We start from the raw sequence: 20,618 nt of genomic DNA, 5'->3' as shown, positions 1-20,618 counted from the left end.
AGTTGAATTAGTTCCTGGGAGTTCTTGGATGCTAATAACTACCCAAACTGACCCAAGGTTAATCCCGAGGATTAGCTATCTAACATCCCCCCCTTAATCTGAAGGGATATACCAAAGTCTAAGAACGAGAGTTCAAAATGAAAAAATGCATCTCAGCCAATAGCTGATGTCTCTCGAGAAATGGTTTTTAAGGATAACCACAAACCAAGATAGGAGAACTCAAGGTCTCAAACAACACCAATTTTGGAACCTTCATAGCAGTTCTTAGAACAATAAAAAATGTGGTTTTAAAGTGACCACAAAATCTGGAACTATCATAAGAGTTTCTTGAACAATTCCAAACATGGAAGTGTTCAATCAACTCAAATATGACTTAGGCTCACTTGACATCTTGAACTTGAACTTGTACCACACCATCAACAATTCCCCCTTTGTCAGATTCAAGGTGAGAAGTACTCTTCATCACTGCACGAATGATCATCACTCTAGAATGTATTCTTCGATATGACCTGTAAATCTTCTGAGTTATTTTTGTCCAATCCCAAGAAGCAATCCATCTGAAATTTACCTTCTCTCTTACAGTAGTCTTCTTTCTGGAACATCTATTTGTGTGATGATTTCGCTTTCCACAATGATCACATGGGTGAAGATCAAAACATCAGTCTTTCACATGTCCAACTCTGTTATACAGTTGGCATCTATCAACTTGTTCTGAAAAACACCGTCCAAAAATCTAGCACTTCATAATTCTATAGGTTTAGTGAAATCTGGAATGTGAAAAGATACATCCAGAATATCTTCCCATGGTCTTATGAAAGTTTTGGGAATAACATGCTTCTCATAATAACTTTCAGTTGCATCCAAATTTTCTTTTGAAATCACTGCATTACTCTGATCATTTTCTGACTGGTGATCGAGCTCAAACAAACTTTTATTCTGAACAAGAACACGTTCAAAATTCTTCTTTTGCAGTTCTTCTCGGTGAAACTGGGACTCTAGCTCCAAGAATTCAAATTTTCTTTTCACATTTTGCAAATATATTTGGATGTCAAAGAGCATTGCCTTGCTACCTTGGGCACTGTTATGAACACTTGATGACATTAAGCGTAATAACTGAAACAAATCATCAACTTTGGCCATTTTTCTGTAGCAATCAACTTTGAAAAATGGGTGTCGGCTACCACAAAAAATGCACGCAATACAAATAAATTTACGATAACTGGGTGTTGGGTTCAACCAATCATGCACCCATCTACAACATAACTTTAACTTCAAATATTCAATTCAGACTTTGACTTTTCAACTTTAACAAATTTTGTGGTAAAAAAACAAAAGAAAAAATTATTCAAAAATTATTTTTCAAGTTCGACTTTCACTTTACAAATTTAAAAAAAAATTGTGATAAATCACAAAAAAAATTCTAAAATTATCTTGTCAAAGATTTGAACCTCTGACCTTCAATCCACCAAATAACTATATAAATTTCAGCAACAAAAACACCTTCTCTACAACTTCAATGTCAAACCCAAATATCCATATCCCAAATATTCACCACATATCCCAAATATCCATAAACTTCATATCGAAAAATAACTACACATGATAACTCTTATCATTTCCACTCTTCGAATTTTCAAATTTATTTGAATTTTATTAAGCTGCTGTTCAACATGTATTTGTGAGAAATATTGGTCAGCCTATATTTGTGAGAAATATGAAGATGTGCCTTAAATCCTCCATGCCATGAAATATTCGAAACATAAATCTCACGTTGATAACAGATCCAACAAAGCATGTGCACGCTTATTCCAATGAATATTTTTTTTAGTTAAAAATTATACCTCTTATGCTCTCAGGAAATTTCAAGCCTGTGACTTTGGCATTACGGACTTCAACACACTTTCAAAAGGAATTCATACTTTAAAAACAACATTTCTAAGTCTTTATCACAGTGGCAAATCTTCCTTTTTGATGTTATTGTTCTTATACGCCACGGAATATGTAAAAAATGAACTCCGAGACGCTTCACTATCGGTCAACGAATTTCATCAAGGCTTCTCCAAAGTTTTGGAATCTCAATTCTTTAAAGCACTACAAACTTTTATTGACAAGTCAGTGATGTTGATCATTCACTCTTCATTTTTGCAGTTACCATCCTTGAAAATGTGTGACAAATCCACCGTTTATTGGTTCTTCTATGACAATGTTGGTCTCTTTACATAAATATTATGGTGTTTCTATTATATATATATATATATATATATATATATGAGAGAATTTCTCGCTCAAAAAGTCATGTTCTTCTTTCCTTTCTTCAACACCAACTAGATCTATGCTTTCACACCAACATGATCAGAAGTCTAGGTAGTAATATCAATCAAAGTATGAAAACTCTATGATTTGCTACAATGTGATTAATAACAAAAGAAACTAGGTCATATGAAAAAAGTGAACTTAAAATTCCTCCAGGGAGACATCGAGGCAACGACCCCCTTCAAATGTTAAATATTTTAAATATTTGAATATATCTACAGGTACCTCTTACAAGCAACATAACATAGTCTTTCACAAGCGCAACATGATGGAGGTCTTTTAACAAGATTTATGTTATCCCAATAGACACACTACGAACCTCTGGTACATAAAATCCAATGTTGATGGTCTCACCACGTTCGCCAGGCTCCAACACTCTTGGTGGGTTAGAGGATCTCTGTCAAGTTCATAACTCATCCACCATCTCTTTATCTCGGTTATAGTAGTGCACATAACCATCATTCTCAGTCACATCATCCTAAAAAAATAGATACTAATTTACTTGCCAAACGATCTGATTCACTTGCCAGAAGATCTTTTGCATTGAGGTGGAACTTAGGTAAAATTCTCCTCTTAGGTAAACTTCTCCTCTTGCCCAATGCTCTGGATGGCCACAAAACTAGTGGTTCACATTCAACAGAGCAGATCAACCATGCTCTGATACCGCTATAAAACACATGCAACTAGAAACCAAATCAAATGTATATTAATTGATCTCAAATAATGATGTACAATATCTATATATTCATACATACAGAAAACAGTTGAATTAGTTCTCGGAGTTATTTGACTCCAATAACTACCCAAACTGACCCAAGGTTAATCCCGAGGATTATCTATCTAACAACTATCAAATTAGTTCCAGAAGAACTGGGATTTTCTCCCAATTGGCCCAACAATTCGCTGAAATCTCGCGAGTGAACCTAATTGGGGGCGTTGGGAGAAAAACTCGTGTTTCAGATTTGTGAAATTCGCCCTCAATCGGCTGAGAACAAAGGTTGAAAATCAGGTGGTGTTTTTCAATTAGTTTTCTGGTTCATTTGTTAAAAACACATATTTGCATGTTTGGGAATAAATCCCACATACAGTGCATGGAATAACTCAAAGTTATTTTTAAAAGTCCAAAGCAAAAAGATAAATAGAAGAAGGAAATGGTTAAACCTCGAAAATGTCAGTCTCATTAATCAAGGAAAGTCAACAAACCACTATGAGAAAAGCGGTCAAAGCCAAAATTCCAATGATAAAAGAATCGCAAGAAATCATGACCAAAACTCAAAAGGGAAAAGTATAATAATCAATAATGAGGGGAAAACCATGAATCACATTAGGACTCATAATTTGATCAAGGCATATGAATGATAGTGTTCATAAAGACCTTATGGTATGTGAAAAGTATCATAGAGGTCTACTATAGAATGAAAGGTTTCAAAAGGGAAAAGTATAATAATCAATAATGAGGGGAAAACCATGAATCACATTAGGACTCATAATTTGATCAAGGCATATGAATGATAGTGTTCATAAAGACCTTATGGCATGTGAAAAGTATCATAGAGGTCTACTACAGAATGAAAGATTATGTAGCAGACCTTTACACTTTCAAATTCCCATTCACAAATTATTTGCAATAACCCCAAGAAACATGACCATGATGATGCAATTGAATGAAAAATTGATCAATGGAATCAAGAAGCCACTATAATAAAATCGTTCAGATACCTTGAAGTCCATACTCCAGCAATAAAACTTGTCCATTAAGCTCATTCTATTCAAATCCAAACAACTGGAAAAATAGTAAAAATTTCAAGGAGGGGCCCTTTATTTTTTTATAAAAAGTCAAGAGAGTAGGTTGGTGTGCCAACAATACCTATGCCATAAAACCTTGCATTTCACTTCTCTAAATAACATTCAAATGAATAATACCATGACTTTTTTGTATTTTACAACACTCTTTTACTATGCAAGCCTATTTTTTTTTGTAAAATTAGTTGATCCAAGAAACATCATATGCATCATTTGTAAATCCTTTCAAAACTAGGATTGGCTATTGGATGAGTTGAACTAAGGGTTCCCACCATTAGTTTCATTTTACACAATGATACGATAATATGGAAAGACTATTGTGCCTTGCATTGTTTCTCAAACTCTTGATGAAGGTAACTCCTAGTCCTATCGGAAAGATCCAAGCAACAACTACTAGGAAATCCACTCACTTTCACCTCAGTGGCATTTCATCTCACTTCTAGGTTGATAGGAATATGTCCTAGACCTATGGCAGAAATTCATTAGAGAATTTTTGAGGTTTAAAATGGGCATCCTAAGGAATATTATAAAATAACGGTGGAAACAATAAAATAAGATTATATTACATCATCAAATTTTAGAGGGAAAAAAAGAAAAAAATACTTTTTGAACTCATATTTTCAACTTATCTCCCTACAATTTTACTCAAATTTCGAGCGGGAATGCTTGTTGGATGCAAAATTTAATTCCACATCCAAAGAGTACCCATGTTGCATACTTTCGATGGACCCTGCTACATGAAAAATGAGAAATACATGAGAAAACATGATTGCAATCACGTTTTTCATGTATTTCTCATTTTTCATATAGAAAGGTCCATCAAAAGTATGCAACATGGGTACTCCTTGGATGATGAATCAATTTTTGCATCCAAGGAGTGCACTTGCTCGAACTTTGAGTAAAACCATAGGGAGGTAAGTGGAAAATACGAGTTGAAAAAGTAGTTTTTTATTATTTTTTAATATTTTCACTTTTTTACTCTAAAAATGGTGAATCATCCCCAATGGTTGGCATCATCATATTTAATCCTATTGGTTTTTATAAAGTTGATTTTGGTTGTATATTTTTGTTTTGGGACCCGTATTTTACGTCAAAATTTCTCTAATGACTAAATAGTTAAACTAGGTCAAAGTCACTTTGGAGACACAAAGGGAAATAGAGATTCATCTAGGCTTACAAACAACGAAGTTAATCCAAAACCCAAAGGAAAAGGAATATAGAGAGAAGGTGAGAAAGATAAAACTGGTGCAAATATTTCTTATTCCACATAACTTATACTATAACAAACCTAGATTCATCTAACACCGGACCTATCATGCGCCAACAGGGATCAATTCCCTGCTAGGTGAAAACTTCATTTTTTTAGTGTAAAACTATTGAAAAATGCAACAAGAAAATCCTAATTTAATTTTGTCCTTGAATTAAATTAGGAATTAAATTGTAATTCTAATTCTCATAATAACTTGTAATAGTTAACTAAGTTAGTTTTACTTAGTTGGCTAAGTTAATTTTACTTAGTTGGCTAAGTTAATTTGAGTTGGGAGTCTATTTAGAGTCATGTAGATTTGTTCCTAAATTTTAGGGGCCCAAGTTGAGTTCTTTTGAGTTGTAATTATTTAATTAAGTTTAACTGAGTTAAATTCAATTAAACTAGTTCCAACTGATGGAGAAATGAGTGGGAGCTCTAGTAGTGGGGTGTAACTAGCATTGCTCAGCTAGTAAATTGAAGATTCACTCATAATTAACTCATGCGTGCCATAACAGAGAAAGACCCAGTTGATATTGGAGTTGAGGGATAGTGTACTATCTATTGTAAAATCATATAAATTAAATCGATGGTGCATGCAATTAGAGGAAGACCTATTGATGGATTGCATAGTTATGGATGAGGAATTTCCCAATTAAAATATAGGCTAATTCCCTAGGAAATTGCGCAAGGAAATAGGAGCTTGGAAGTTAACATATTTGGATAAGTATTGGCTGGAGCTTGTTTGTGAAGTAGTGAGATAGATTGAGATAGTGCAAAGGTTGCTCGGGCTTGAGTAAAGAATTGTAATCTTCTTAGATTTTATGATTAATACAATATATAGATAGTAGGGGTTTTTAGTTGTGGCTTTCCCCAGAAAATTATTGTGTTATGTGTGATTAAATTATTTTTGTTTTATGCTTCGTGAGTTCATCAATCGTTTATTCTTTCTGCTGATGAGCATAGTAGATTCAAGTCAAATGTTTTAGCATATTACAATCTGTAGTTTGAATCTACAAGGAATTTCTACATGGTATTAGCGCTGAAATCACTATAGAAGAGAAGAATATGAGTTTGTCTTTTGCAGGAGAAATCGAATTTGCAATATCTGTGAGGCTCCCTCCTAAGGTACTCTAACGTCACTAAATTCTCTAATTTGAAATACAATAAAACGGGAAATAAGTTGTTTCTAACTAAACATTTAAAATTTATTTCTTACAATTAAATAGTGAGCATTTCATTTCAATCACTTACAAGAGTAATCTATAAATAGAGGAATACATGTTCTGATAGCTTGGCTGATATGCCCTTGAGCTCCTGATCCTGCAAGAATGCTCCTCTTGACCATTGACTGGATTTACCTCCCATCCAACTAAGAAGTATTTCCTAACCCAGGAAACCTCCATAGGTTCCCTAGCCCTCCAAGCCCAAGTCCAACCAGATGTAGTATGTCCAAAATAAACAATACTCTCCTTCTCTCCCTCCTCTCTTCCCCGCCTTACTCTCAAAAAATCCTCCAAAACCACAACCAAACCAAAACCAAAAGCAAGACCAAGGATCCCCCTCTCACCACCCCTCATCCTTCCCCTTTTATGCCCCTTTCTCTTCTCCACCTCAACCACCTCTCACTAATATCATAACTACCCCCTCATCCTAACATTTGACTTATCTTTTCCCAAGTAAATTTGAGAGGACATTTCGGGACGAGATATGAATATATAATTTGGTAATTAATTGGAGAGGACCATGTATTCTCCCAAGTAAATTTGAGAGGATGTTTTGGGCATGATATATGAATATATAATTTAGTAATTAATTGGAGAGAACCATGTCTTCTCTCAAGTAAATTTGAGAGGACATTTTGGGGATGAGATATGCATATATAATTTCGTAATTAATTGGAGAGGACCGTGTCTTCTCCCAAGTAAATTTGAGAGGACATTTTGGGGATGAGATATGAATATTTAAATTGGAATAAATGGAAGGAGACCATATCCTATCAAAATTCAAATTTGAGGATGTAAGTTGGGAATTGAATAATAACAAAATTTATATCAATAATAAATTTACAGTTTCACCAATGTAGGTATGTACCAATATTTCTTGATAATTATAAGTCAATATTCTAAGGTAATTTAAACACTAGTAAAATTTGCATGATAAGATTAAGTAGGGAATTACATACTCTTCTCCTTCAGAAAACTTTGTCCCAAAGTTAGAGTGTAAAAGATACAAGGAGTTCGAAGCAATTTGGCAATAAGGCATAACAAAATAGAGAGAGAGTTATAGTAGTAAAATTTGATAAGTTAAATAATGACATCGCGTTCCATCAAGAGTCTCCAACTGATCTATATCCTCCTATCCTTCCTGACCTACTTCCGTTCCCACCCTATCCATCCTTCGCTGCTATATACAGTGGCATCGGATATACCAATCTATCAAATGATAAAACAAATATGGTAGAACCATTTACTATATTGACCTAACTTCCCCAGCAGGCAACTAGAAATAATTATCACATGTCTAGGGGAGCGTGTCCACCACTTCCATCCCACGATTCTACGTTTGGAGGTTAAACGGTGGGAAAAAACTCCACCCCTCCTCACAACTAGGTTCAACACCTTAATATGGACCACACTATAACATTTTTTGGATACTTGTCATCAAATAATTCAGTCAAGTAGTCTTGTCACCTGTCATTCACATTTTACCCATGTCCTAAGAGTGCATATCCAATAGATACAAAATATAATAGAAGAATGTACATTATACCTTTCCCCATGAGATGTCTCAACCTTTCCCCAGTGGAAGAGTAGATCTTGGCTATCACATAGTTCTTTCCAATCTGCGAGTTAGCTCTCATTCATGCATTTATATAACAACAAGATATATATAGATAAGTGATCTTTAAACATCATGTTATTAAGTCTAGTATCCACATGTCAATCTTCTAATTCATACTGGAAATAAATCATAATTTCACTAAGTCATTCGTTAAATAAAGCATATCCACTTGAGCCATACATGAAACAACAATAATTCTGATAATTCACACACTAGATAATTCATCACTGAGTGAGTCATACATTAGGCCATACATCAATGATTTCCATTGTCAATACCAAATCCATTAAATGATTTATATGAGTAGTTTCACGTGTCCAACTAAATGCATAAATATTACATAATGTTCATAAATACATAGCATGGAACTGCAAAATAGAACCTTAGCATAGATAGTTGTCTAAGTAAAAAATGGGCATCACAGATGCTAAAAAACTAAGGGGTAGTCACAACATATAGTTTTTGCATCCTCCCAGGTAGCAGAACCCGGGCTATACTTATCCCACTGGACCTTAGCTTGGTCCACCATGTGACGTCTGAGCTATCAAACCCTATGGTCCAGTATGCGTAATGGTTCGACCACTATGGTTCCCATGTCTAAGACCTGCAACTACCTTCAATATAGTTTGTGAGATTCATCATAAACATAATGTCATAAATTAGATACATGAAAAACATCATGAGTTTTATGCAAATGGGGTGGCAGTACAAGATGATAGGAAAATATTCTCCTTGATCCTAAAAGGTCCTACGAACCAAGGTGACAACTCCGTCCCCTTCCCAAACCAAATGGTGCTTTTTTTGGGTTGAATACGAATAAAAACTTGGTCCCCTAGTTCATAACTGCGATCAATCCTATGTGAATCAGAATAACTCTTATGTCTATTTTGTGCTTCCTTTAACCTTTGTGGAATCTGCTTTACCTATTCCTCCATTTCTTAAATTAATGCTAGCCCAACTATTACTCAATCCTCCAACTTTTCCAAACTCAATGACATCCTACATGACCTTCCATATAAAGCTTGATAAGGAGGCATCCCGATTGAACTATGGTAACTGTTATTATAGGCAAACTCTACCAATGGTAAGTACCTTTCCCACTGAGCCTGATTATCCATGAAGTACATCCTAAGCATGTCTTCCACAACCTGATTTACTCTTTCAGTGTGCCCATTTGTTTCTGGATGATATGCAGTACTCAGCTTCAACTGAGTCCCTAGTGCTAACTGCAAACTTTTCCAAAACCTAGATGTAAATCAAAAGTCTCTATTAGAAATGATCTTTGTGGGTAACCTGTGTAGTCAAATAACTTCACTTATAAACACTCGTGCCACATCAGTAACATTGTAAGTGTCTCTTATTGGAATGAAATGGGCACTTTTGGTCAATTTATCAACTATAACCAATATAGAATTGTGCCTCTGTGAAGTGAGTGGCAAACCCACAACAAAATCCATGGAAATTACCTCCCATTTAGACATAGGGATGTCATGAGGTTGTAGGAGTCCTGCTGGATGGCAATGATCAGCCTTCACTCATTGACATTCAAGACATTTGGCGACAAACTGGACTATGTCGTGCTTCATGCCTTACCAAAAGAAGAGTTTCTTCATGTCCACGTACATATTCTTTACTCCAGGATGTGCACAATATAGTTCTCTATGTGACTCTTCGAGGATGGTCCTTCTTATATCCCCTTCCTCAGGTATGTACATTCTCCCTTGAAATCTCAATAGCCCATTTGGTTCAAGGACATATCCCTCAAACTTTGGTTCCATCTACTTCCCACTATGGAGTGTTGAGATGACCTTTAGATACCAACTATCTTCAAATAGTTTCTCCAACACATGTTCCCTTAAATTTACCTTTAAGGCTACCAGGGAGAAGGTTAGTGGCCTCTTGCTTAGTGCATCAGCCACCACATTCTCCTTTCCCTTGATGTATGAGATCTCAAAATCATACTCAATCATGAATTCGTTCCACCGCCTTTCTCTAACATTGAAATCCCTTTGAGTGAAGAGATGCTTCAGGCTTTGATGATCCGTTCTTAACTAAAATCTTCTCCCAATGAGGTAGTGTCTCCATAGTTTCAAGGCTAACATCACTGCTGCTAATTCTAAGTCATGGGTAGCATACAACTCTTCATGTTTCTTCAATTTTATAGATGCGTAAGCAATTACTCTACCTTCTTGCATCAATACTGCACCCAATCCTTGAGTCAAAGCATCGATGCAGACAGTGAAGTCTTTTTCCTTGTCCGATACTTGAAGGATCAATGCACTAGCTAGTAACCTCTTTAGTTCTGTTGCAATGTCACATTCATATGCCCATTCATACCTGACCCCCTTTCATTGTAATGTTGTGATGGGTTTTGCAATCCTTGAAAACCTTCCCACAAACCTACGATAATGCCCTACTAGCCCCATCAAACTACGTATCTCAAGAGCATTTTTCAATACTGGCCAATCCATTATGGATTTCACCTTTTCCGAGTCAACTAAAATCACTTCTGCTAAAATGATGTGCCCAAGGTAATGAACTTTCTTCTGAAAGAAGGAACATTTTGACAATTTTCCATACAATTAATTTTCCCTTAAGAAAGTCAATACAACCCTTAGGTGCTTTTCATGCTCCTTTTCATTCTTGGAATACACAAGAATGTCTTCTAGAAAGACTTTCACAAATTGGTCCAAATACTTCCTGAACACACCATTCATGAGGCTCATGAATACTACTAGTGCATTGGTCAAACCAAATGGAACAACTATGAACTCATAGTGCCCAAACCGAGTTCGAAAAGCAGTTTTTGAGATGTCCTCTTCCTTAATCCTCAATTGGTGGTATCCAGATCGTCGATCAATCTTTGATAAAACCATTGCTCCCTTCATTTGATCAAAAAGGTCATCTATTCGAGGTATCGAGTACCCATTCTTTATTGTGGATCTATTCAAGTCCCTATAATCTATGCATATTCACAAGGAACCATTCTTCTTCTTGACAAAAATCATTGGTGCACCCCAAGGTGAAATACTAGGTCTGATAAATCCCAAGTCTGAGAGCTCTTTTAATTGCATTTGAAACTCACAAAGTTCTGGAGTTGTCATCCTATAGGGTGTATTAGATATTGGTTCTACACCAGGTTTTAGGTCAATTGTGAAATCAATCTCCCTTACAAGAGGTAATCCAGGCAATTCCTTAGGAAAAACATCCTTGAATTCTGACAAAATTAGGTGTTGATATAGGGAGGGTCCTTCCTGGTCACTTACAGCCTTGACCACATATAGCTTGCAACCTTGTCAAAGACAACGTTTTACCTTCATCATGGATATGAATCGTAGTGACACTCCTCTCTTGATTCCAAAAATATCAATTGGCCAACCTTCATCATCTAAAGAAATCACCTTCTTCTTGAAACATTCTACCAAAGCTCGATGAGGCTCTAGCCAGTCCATTCCAATAATTACATCATACGTCCCCAATGTTGTGGCATATGCCTTCAACTTAGTCATACACACCCCGAGGTTTACCTGACGTTCGTCAACACTATGTCCTACTACTTGTTTTATCCTAGAGGCCATCTCAACTTGCTTAAAGTCATCATGATCATAGGCTGCCAACTCATATTTTTCTAATGTAACTGGTGAAATGAAAATATTTGTAGCACCAGAATCAAACAAAATTTTAACTTTTACTTTGTTTATCATACTTGAGGTTTCTACCCCGGTAGACTGGTGTTCAAATTTCTAGTTATCAACTGCTACATAGATTTGATGGTGGCTACTTGCCCCCCCTATTAGTGCTTTTCCTTCTCTATGGTTGTTACCAGCTTGTAACTCCGGGTGGTCATGTTGGTAATGAGGTCCCCTGCATCCCCAACAAGTGATGTGTGGTAGAGCTTGAACTGAATGTTGGGGAGTTCTTTGGAAAGAGTTCCTTCCTTTGGGACCCTTGCCCCTACTTATTGCTCCTCGCGTATGACCTTGATTTGCATGTGCCCTTGAGGCTGTGGGTGAAGCTGCACTAGTAACCATTGAAATCCCCACTGTCGGTGCTCTGGGTACCACCTTGTTTCCACATGGTGGTGGCCTCAAAATTCCTCCCCTATGGAAGTTGCTTTGCGCTAAGGGATTATAATTCCAATTCAAAAGCTAAAATAGCAATATTCCAACTTAGAGATAGTGCTCTGAATTGGTGAGGTAACTTAGAGTGTCAACTACACCTCACTCTGGACATAGTTACTTAGGAATTATTTGAGGAGAGATTCAGGGAAAAGTACCTACCATCATATTATGAAGAACAACAGGTAGGAGCCTTCCATGCCTTGGTATAGGGAAATCATACAGTAGAAGAATATGAAATTAGATTCATGGAATTTGTCAAGTATGTCTCCTACATGGATACTGACCAGTGCCAAGCATATCGTTTTATTTATGGATTAAACCCTAAGATTATGGCAATGGTTCAGATGTGGAAACCATCTTCAATTGCAGAAGTTGTGGAACTGGCTCGTTTTGTCGAAGGCTTCTGCACGTTCACTGGCACGAACTCCAGCAAACTTCGGGAGCTTAATATTTGGGAGCTCCCTAGTAATGTCCTCAATCGGAGGTCCTCTATCAGAGTCTCTTGATCCCTCGATATTTCCTAACCCTGAGGGAGGGTGCTCCACTTGCACTTCATTTGTTTGATGCCCTTTTAAAGTCTCATTAATTGCTTCTAGGGAACACAAGATGAGAGTCAATTCCAGTGAACGTAGTGTGTTACTTGTAGGAGGTCCTTGTGATGAATCTCCCTGGCCTTGATTTCTTCACGTCCTCACCATTTTGAATTGTCCAAATATTTTCATGATGCGCAAAAATCATTAATCCCTCTTAGGACTTATCCCTCTTAGCTGACTCAAATGCATGTGTATAACGATAGTCATAAGCTTTCCTTTTACTATGCTCGTAAACAAGCATTATTGCTACTGAGAATATTCTGAAGGATCTATCAAATCCTCTCATGTGTGAGTTCTACATAACTTAAGAATATTCTCTGGAGACTCGCTAGGGTATTGGTGCAATGTACTTGTAAGTCATGCTCTAACACAAATCGTTTTCTTTAGTACCATAGCTATAATTTAATATTGAGCTAATTAATAACTTGGTTTAATATATTCAAATAATTAAGTCAAATACTAAAAGAAAACCTTCCTTCCCACCCTTTTATATTATGTTTTAAAATCCTTTATGTCCATTTTATGAATCTTGGGACCCACTATAAGACATATAAACAATTAGTCTCACCTCTCGAGGAGGCAATGTCCTTGAAGAAAGGTTCCTAAGCAATTATCCATGGATGCATATATATATATACCTATTTGCAATAATTAGTTTAAAGAAGAAAAATTACATTGCCAAAATAAATGTGACTTCTTACTAGCTTCATAGACAAAATCTAAAATATTGTGGGATGAAAGAATGCCACTTTGTGATATTAATATAATGGAGAATGAAAATTAATATCACTCATATACTTGCAAAACACATAAATCTCAATTTCGAAATGTCTTTAACATATAATTTTCATAACTTCTATGCTCATCGAACTAACAGAATTCAGAGAAGATTTTAGGTCAATATTTGCGATTTAATTTCGATAGATTTAGAGATTTTATTTTTATTTTTATTTGTTTGAGATGGTTGTGAGGTTGCAAGATTGAGCCATCTCTTGAATGAGTGGTTTAGCTTTGTTATTCACAAAATGAGACTAATCCAGGCCTAGAGAAATGTGTTTCATACCCAAACATTGTCAGACATGTTTTCAATCTTCAAGGATCGAAGACCAAAAGAGGCCTGCACAGATTCAAATATTCCAAGGGATGACCAGTTAAAGACTCTTTCAAAATACTGGAAATATTGTTTTCCACCCAACAAAATCATTCTGATGCGAAAAGTGCAGAAATAAAATCTACTATTGAGTCTCTTTTTCCATACGAACTTATTTAATAAATTCTAGATAATCAACCTAAAAAGGTATATCTTGAGATATGAACTTTAATACTTACATGGAAAAGCTCTCCATTTTTTTTTTTTTGAGATGATATAAAGATGCTTACAAATGGTATATATATATATATATATATATATATATATATATATATATATATATATATATACATACATATATATATATATATATATATATATATATATATATATATATATATATATATATATATATATATATAATTTTATCTAATATTATAAATTAATATACATTTTATAATAAAAATATTTTATATTGTTTTTTTATATATAATGTTTATATATAAATGAGAGAATTTTATTTATAGACAAATGTTGTGATTTAGGAACAAGAAAATTACACAGTGGAAGTTTGTAAAAAAAATTCTAGTTATGATTGCTTAACTAGAACTTAGTTGTTTAAAAGAATGAGAATTTTTTTTTTAATGAAAAGACCAAATTTCATTAAATTATGTGGCCATGGTGAGGAGGCACTGGAACTATTTTGCAAAATTAATGAAATTAGGAAAGTAGAAAAACACTAAACAAGACGATGCAATTAGATTGAAGGCAAGTGATCAGAAAGTTTAAGAAAATTTAAAGCCAAAATTTATGAAAATGGTAGGTAAGCTTCTATTGCAAATCAATTTTAGATTTGTATCAGATAGTCTTGAAAGCTAATGTAGAAAGAGCATATAGAGGTTACATAGTAAAGTAAGATAGAATATGGAATATGGTTTCCATGATATCGTTATCAAATTGTTTTATTTCGAAGCACTATTGATTCATTCTCTTGGATATAAATGTAAAGTAGACACCAATAGAGTTGTTTCAAATAACTGAATCAGATAAATCATATTTCAATATCTTTCCTAGCATCGTGATATCAATAATTTGAAGCGACATGGCGGTGGTCAGTAGTGAGGGTTCTAGGAAACGAGGTGCAAGTTTAAGGCCCGTCAACTGTCCTCTCCATTTTTAAAGTTTTTGCATAGACAATTGCAGTTCAAATAATATGCTTTTCTCCCCCCTTTTTGCACTACACTGACCAAGAGAAAGGACTAATGGCTTGTTGGCTTATCACTCGATTCAAAAATATATCCTTATATCAGCCCCTAATTTCGTTTTCTCTCCATTTGCCATCATCCGAAAGTTGTTAAAGCTTAAAAAAATCCATCAACTTCTAACCGATTTTGGTAATTGGGAATAGACAAGTACCCAAATTAGTGAGTCCATCCGTAACTTATAAGTTTCTAGACTCGCTGTTTGTTTCCACATTAGGGTTGACGGAAAAATAAATAAAGGTTTTTATATTAATAAAATGTAGGGTTTTAAATTTGAATGATGCCCAAATGTTAAACCATTCTAATATTTCAAAATAATCATGACTGTCGAGTCTAGAACTACATAACATTTTTTTTCTTGGCATCTATTGTTGATTGTTTTGAGAAGATATATCATGTAGGTTAAGCACCCTATCTCAGCCTAGTAACAACATTTTTCTTGTACAGATGAACATTATTTTTCATCATGTTTAATGGAGATAAATAGGCCTCCATTGGCCTGGCTAACAAAGAAGGCACTTACAGCCTCTCGGATCAGTTTTATGTTTACATTGACAGAGATATTTCAAAACATTGTTGTATTAATATAGGCGCCAAGTTAAAATTTATTCACTTTAAACATTTGTGATTTATACTGCCGCAACGGTTAAACTAACCTGAAACCTACAGTGGATCTCATGAGCAGCAACAAGTCAAATGATTGTAAATGCCTCAAATTTTAACATTCAAGGATGAAAAATCGATTTCACATCTAATCTTCTCATCATTTTTGTCAAGCATACAAACTTTGTCATTAAACACAAATAAGAACTCATGGAGAAAAAAAAATAACAAAGAAAGAGAAGAGGAGACGAAAGGATCAGAAACCTCGACTTCCTGAGAGAACTGGAAACAACCAGGAGACGTGAAAGGCCTGTTGTCTCTCCTATTTAGAACAAGGGATACAATTTCATGGGACTATTATTCACTCTGGATTTGAATTGAACGTCTTTGTAGGCAACGCACTTATGGACATGTATGTCAAGTGCAGTAGCATAGAGGATGCCTGCAAACTATTTGATCAAATGCCAAAGCGCGGTGAGGTTTCGTGGAATGTGATGGTCATAGGGTATTTGTGGGATGGGCAGGTTGAGGAATCCTTAAATCCTTTTCAGCAATCGCAGAGCATATCTTTTGATTTGTCTCAATTTTCATTTTCCAGCATTCTCAGTGCTTATGCCAGCTTACAGGCTTTCGAGCAAGGGAAATAGCTCCATGCTCTGGTTATCAGAGTTGTTGTCAAGTCAAATGACATTGTTGGGAATTCTCTTATTGACATGTATGCTAAATGTGCTAGTGTAGAGGATGCATATCAGATGTTTGACAAAATTCCCAACATAAACCCAATTTCCTGGACTGCTATAATCACAGGATATTCGTAGGCGGGATGTGGCGAGGGAGCTTTGGATTTGTTTTCTCAAATGTAGGAGATAGTTGTGAATCCCCATCAAGCAACCTTTGCTAGTGTTCTCAAAGCTTGTGCAAGCCTAGCAACACTGGAACAGGGCAAGCAAATCCATGACTACATGATTAAAACTGGTTATGAGTCGAGCATTTTTTCAGGAAGTGCTCTGTTGGACATGTATGCCAAATGCGGAAGCATAGATGATGCTAATAAATTTTTCGGTGTGATGCCTAAGCAGAATTTAGTCTCATGGAATGCCATGATATCAGCATATGCCCATAATGGTTATGGCATGAAGGCACTTCAACTCTTTGAACAAATTCTATAGGAAGGCACAAATCCAGATCGTGTCAACTTAATTTGATTGCATGAAAAAAGATTATTGTGTTACGCTGAGAGAATAACACTATTCTTGCATGGTTGACCTTCTTGCTCGTGTCGAGCACTTGAATGATGTAGAAAAATTCATCAATAATATCCCCCTCGAACCTAATGCTAGAATGTGGATGGCTTTGCTCGGTGCTTGTAGAACCTATGGAAATATAGAGCTAGGAGAATACGCAGCAAAGCACCTCTTGAATTGGAACCAGAGATGCTACGGCATATGTGGTCATGTCAACCATCTACGCTATAGCTAGCAAGTGGGTTGATGTTGCATGGATTAAGAAGATGATGAAAGATAGAGGAATTAAAAAGGATCCTGGCTACAAATGGATCGAGGTAAATAACAGGTCATATGCATTTGTTGCTGATGATAGATCACATGCTCAAATAGAGGCAATTTATGCAACATTGGAGAAACTAGTTGAACATATGAAGATAGTAGGGTATGTACCAGATACAAACTTTGACCTACATGACACGTTGAACAAGCCACCAACCCCACTATGGGATCTTCTTTGGATGTGTCAGGTTTAGGTTACGCATAATACTTTAATAATGGAATAATTGACGGTTATGACTATAGATATTATATATCACATATATTCTCATTTCTGGAATAGCCAAGGGAACTTAATATAGTGTAGGATGTTTATATATATTTTTGAAAATAACAGAAAATATTAGGGCAATATAATTTTATATATTTCCACAATTTGAGAACTCTGGTGCAGTAATGTTTCCACAATCCACTTTATTGTTTTCTATCGTGCAACTGAATTCAGAATTTAATGATTGAGTACAGTCATATGGACATCCAAAACATATGCAGAGCCCATAAGGTCCCAAAGAGTGTAAACTTGCTCTGATACCACGTGTGAGGCTTCCTCCTAGGGTCCTCTAACAGAACTAAATTCTCTAGCTTCAAATACAATAAAACGGTAAATAATTTATTTCTAACTAAACATTTAAAATTTATTTCTTACGAAGTAATTACTTGCAATGAATGCACTAGCTTTCCTAATGGGGAGGAACTGAGAGAGAGCTAGGGTTTGCAGCAAAAGTTAAGCATTGGGTACCATGGAGAGGCGAGAGGGGGGGAGTTCCACTCCCTCCTATAGTTAGGTAGTTTCCAATCGATTCAAGAAACCTCTGGAGGCTGAAACAAGAATTTTAGGAGGAGGGAAACAAAACAACAGAGGTTCACAGGGGCAGGAAAATACGCAGGAAGAAATCAAAAGAGAAACACGAATAGAAGGAGAAAATCAGAATGTGGACAACAAAAATTGAATTGGACCATGTAAGCCTAGGGCGACCATCACACCCAGAGTGGTGTTAAGTGATCCATGTTAGGACTCAGAATTGACCTATTTTGACCTTATATTTTTTCTATCATATTATCCTTTTTCAGTCATAAGTTATAAGCTTTGATTACATAATGACTTAATTACCCCAAGGTATGAAGTAATTCCCCGCATATCTATATGTTTAACTGTTCATTGCATATTCGTGAGTATCTTTATATTTATCTTGGAAAAGCTGATTAAATTGTCAAGTAATTGTCTTAAGCCTGCAGGAATTATAAGTTATAGTTGCTGCAACACCAGAAACAACAACTACGCAGTTGCTGCAACACCAGAAGCAGCAACTACGCAGTTGCTACAGTTAGCAACAACAACCATCTAAAGCAGGCTATTTTGTAACAGCCGAGGATAACAACCGGTAACTATCTGAAGAACGTTGACGCGGCACGATCTGTAGCTGTCTAAAGCAGGCAGAACACGGTTACCATTGTTTAAATCAGGAACAGCATGGGGAAACGGCGAAAGAATGTGAAGATCCCAAGGAGACGGTCGAAGTCAGTTACCAGCTGTGTAACAGCCAGAACCTAAGAAAGAATATGTTATTATATTGCTGTAACAGCGTTCTGTAATTCTTATTTTGGATAGAATGGGTTAACTGAATGAACTGTAATAATCTATTGTAATAGATGTCTCCTCTATAAAGAGGAGACATCTACATTAGAAGGGGATCTGGATGGTAATCTGTAAGTGAGACTTTAAGAGACATCAGCAAGTCTGAACTTTATTGTACTTGAATCTTTTGGCAGATGAATAGAAAACTGTTCTGAGCATTTAATCTAGCCTTTGTGTTCAGGGGAATCTTGTGAGAGGGACTGGGCCCACCTTCCTCACAAGATTCGCCCATTTACTTTTCTGTCAAGTGTGTAAGTGTGTGATAATTTCTTTCTGTTGATACTCTGTTTGGATTCAGTAGCATTACCTCTGGTATTTCCTTTTTGCTAGTACTCTGTTTCATTAATTACTTGAAGTGTGCAAGGATATGTCACCGGTGAACTAGAGTGCAGTGTGCAGTAGCAAACTGGTTACAGGGGCAGGTGCTGAACGTCCTCACTTGGAGGATAGGGTCCTGATCCTCTGCCAGCAGAGCCTTCATCATTTTACTTTTCAGATTTGTAATCTTAATTAAATTGCTTTCATCATATTTGTACTGTGATAACTTAGCGTAAGAATTACGTATACTATAGCTTTTTAATGCTTTTAGAATTAAGTACATACAGTACGCGGTAGCCTTTGGAATAAAAAGACTTTCCCAGGTTGAAAATTAATGTGGTACTTGAATGTTTAATTAATAAACAATTCAACTAGCCAACATTTTGGCGCCATTGCCAGGGAAGGAAACTAAAGATTTCTGAAAGCATTAATGATTTCTTTGTGAAAATAACAGGTGCATGAGAGGACGCAAGAAACTTAACTTCACAGGCGGCAAGGGAGGAAGAAAGACTTTTATTGACAAAATTATCTCAAAGGCCGAAACATCACAGAGGATGAGTTCTCGGAGACCTCAGATCCAATACTCCTCGCAAACGGATCGACAGACGGAGGGAGTATTGGGACCTGAAAGGAAGCTGGAAGTACCAGAAAACACTGAGGAACCGGTAGAAGAACCTGAAGAAACAAAAGACACAGAAGATAAAGAAAACAATTCAGGAAAAAGACCAATGGAGGATAACAGAACAGAAGGAAGGGGGGAGAACTCACTCTCTACCCTGGAGTTCCCTATTGGGGACCTTCCGAGAGGAACGACCCCCATGAAGAACATTCCACTCTCAGCGTTACCTAACTTCCATGGATTATCCTCTGAAGACCCAGATGAATTCCTCTTTGAATTCGATATATTATGTAGAAGTTATGATTATATAAGTCCTAATCAGAAACTAAAACTGTTTCCAGCAACACTGAAAGGGAATGCGTTGAGGTGGTTTATGAGCTTAGGAGCTCAGGCAATCACCACCTGGGACCAGATGAAAGAGGGATTTTTGGCCAAATATCAAGACTACTGCCGAACAAGAGAAAGGAAGGAAGAATTGTTTAGAATGGTTCAGAAGGAGGATGAGAGCTTAGAAGATTTTGTGGAAATACTGCAGTATAATCTGCAGAGGTCTGACCACCCCAACATGAGTAAAGATATTCTGAAAAGCATATTGCTGAAAGGGGTAA

This window comes from Pinus tabuliformis, chromosome 2_1, assembly GCF_031772625.1.
Source record: "Pinus tabuliformis cultivar Carrire ecotype Pingquan chromosome 2_1, CPIR1, whole genome shotgun sequence".
Classification (NCBI taxonomy): Eukaryota; Viridiplantae; Streptophyta; class Pinopsida; order Pinales; family Pinaceae; genus Pinus; species Pinus tabuliformis.
The sequence above is the reverse complement of the archived record's forward strand: the minus strand, read 5'-3'. Positions refer to the sequence as shown.